The sequence below is a fragment of the Cnephaeus nilssonii genome (assembly GCF_951640355.1).
Source record: "Cnephaeus nilssonii genome assembly, chromosome: 4".
Lineage (NCBI taxonomy): Eukaryota > Metazoa > Chordata > Mammalia > Chiroptera > Vespertilionidae > Cnephaeus > Cnephaeus nilssonii.
In genome coordinates this window covers 88161138-88163939 of record NC_137075.1, presented here as the reverse complement: position 1 = coordinate 88163939, position 2802 = coordinate 88161138, and positions in this window count along the sequence as shown.

Here is a 2802-nt window from a genome sequence, read left to right as displayed (position 1 = left end):
CCTTGACTGTAAAGCCACAGTCACAACTGGGACATTGGCTGGAGATATTAATAAACACTGCTGGTACATTTGGGTCCAGTAGATGGCAACCCCGTGACCTTTAAGTTGACTTGGCCTCCCTTTCTCTCCCCACCCACACTTCTCAACCCGAAGACTAAAAAATCTGGCTTTCCCGTAATTTGCTTTGACATTAACTCAGGGAATAACACTGCTAGCAGGAGATAAACACCAAGGATGGAAGGTGAGGAAACAGACATTCCCCAGGAGCATTCACATCAAAGCAACAGATAAGGATGACGCTGTCATGTACCATGTCTTGCCACACGCCGCCTGGGCTTTCCAGGGAGACAGCGTTGACCTAGATCAGGGTTGCAGACTGGCAGACCTCTGCAGTGCCACCCTCAGACTGGGCAAAAGAGGTTCCTGTTCTAGACCCCCATGTTATAGGAGCTGGCAGTGGTCCTCCTCCTACTATACCCCTTCCCATGGGGCAAGGAGTCTTTAGAACCAGAGGTACATGCCCACCCAAAGCCTCACACACCCAAGACACCAGAAACGCCTGCCCAAGTGGCCCTGAGCTGGCTCCCCGGAGCTGTAGCCCCCTTTCTCCTTCTCCGAGGTAGACCAGACCACTGGTATGTGCACCCACGGACCCAAGGGGTGACCCAGGAATGGTTGCTCTGTGGGAGGGTGTGCATGGACCCCCGTCTTGCAGGCTGGTTGTTTACCAATGTAAACATGAGGAGGAGCCAGGGGAGGGACAAGAAGAGGACAGGCTGAAGTCGGGGGCTATTTCTCTCTGAGCCTGTACAACATTCTGAAGCATGGAAGAATTCTAAATTCAAAAGCTGCCTTCCAGGTTGTTAGGAAGATACTAGAGGCCCGGTGCATGAAATTCGTGCACGGGTAGAGTCCCTATGCCTGGCCAGAGATCAGGGCTGATTGGGGCCTTCTGGCTGCCGGCCAGGGCCTTTCTTTGTTCCACGCCAGCCCCTGGTGGGTCATAGCGAGCAATCAAACTCCCAGTCTCCCAGTAGAACTCCCGAGGGGACACTTTGCATATTAGCCTTTTATGTATATAGATACCTTTCAAGGTAGCAGAAAATAGTATGTTTTGTTTAAAATGTTTAATACATTTTGTAAGCTTCATTTATAATGTGTAAACATTTAGACATATGGTATTTGGCCTTTGTTTGTATTCTTGCCCCAGTTCCTGCAAATTTTAGGGGTAAACCTACTCTACAAATATATTTTGTTTGGTTTGCAGAGTGTTTTAGAAATTGGAGGATTTCATGTAGAAATTCTAATTTGGGCTTTTCTTGACAAATGAAAGATATGGTTACACTGGGCCTGAATTCCACATGGCAATGAGGGGCAGCTGCCTGCTTTAGACAGATAACCGCTCACTCCTCAGTTTGCCACGCTCCCCACCACTCCCAATTGTCCTATGACTAGTGAGCCTCGTGTATTTACAGTGCCTGCCTGGGCCCTGGAGACATTTGAGTGTAAGTCAATGGCCCATCAGCCTGAGGGAGCTATTCCTGTCATGAGTAGGAGACTGGGACAGAACCTGGTGGGTGGGACATCCATAGCCAAAGCTCTGGATGTTGAAATCTATTCATAACTGCCCTTCCAGTTCCCCAGTGTGGAGATGAAGTCAGCATTAGCACTTACCCTAGGCCCAGCCTTCTGCTGGCTCTACCAGGCTGATCAGAAAGGAGAAGCAGAACTGCCTGGTGTCATTAGAAAGTGGAGAATAAAAGGGGGAGAGAAGTCCTTGCTGAGAGATGGGAATAGCACACGTGAGTTCTGGCCCTGAATGTCATTCAGAAGATGCTCAGCCTGGGTCATGTGTCTTCTGTGGGGGTTTCTGGGGGAAACTCACAGTGCTAGAGCAGGGGTGGGGAGAAAAATCTCTGATTGGAAGCAAGCCTGCCCCAGCCTCCCAAGAGAGGCCAGGCCCTGGCAGAGCTAGCTGTAAGAGAAAGCAGAGCCTGAAGTTCTAGTTCTTAAGACTGTGAAAAACAAAAACAAAAACAAATTATGTTCGGTGCATGCAACATCTGAAGTGACCACTGGCTTCTTTGATCTGCATATGAGCACAGGGAAAGAGCCACCTAGAGCATTAGCTACCAAAACCAGGCCCTGGAGGAAATGGATGGGAGAGATCCTGCTTGTCACAGCCCCTCATCACACACCCTCTTCTACACTGAGTCCATTGACTGGGAGAAGGACCCTATTTACCAAGTTTTGTTGGGAGACCAAAGGCTAAAATGCCAGATTCTGCCTTGGAAGCAATGCTGATACTCGGGGAAGGTCTTCTGGGCTGTCTCCCACCGGCTCTGAGCCCAGTTCCCCCACACTGGGCATCCATGGGCATCAGCTTCGGGGATGAGGGGCCCAACAGTGGCAATGTGCCTTCAAAGGTCCTTGAATTGGACTCCTCCCATAGACAGGCCACAAGCAGGTCCGCTTCTCCAGGCCTCTGCAGAGGTTAGTGATCATCACACTAGCCCAGCGATTTTCAACCTCTTTCATCTCATAAACTAATTACTAAAGGTCTGTGGCACAACAAAAAATATCTGACAAAAAAAAACAACACCCCACCAGGTATAATTTTCATGCATTCACACCAGATGGCTATTGTTGTGTTGGCTGTTGTCATTTTTTTATTTGACAATCTCAGGGAAAAGAGGTCCGTGCCGCTGACTAAATAGTCAGGGATTGCATGTTTTAAAAATTCTCATGGCACACCGGTTGAAAATTATTCCACTAACTCAATACTGGCATCATTCCATGAGG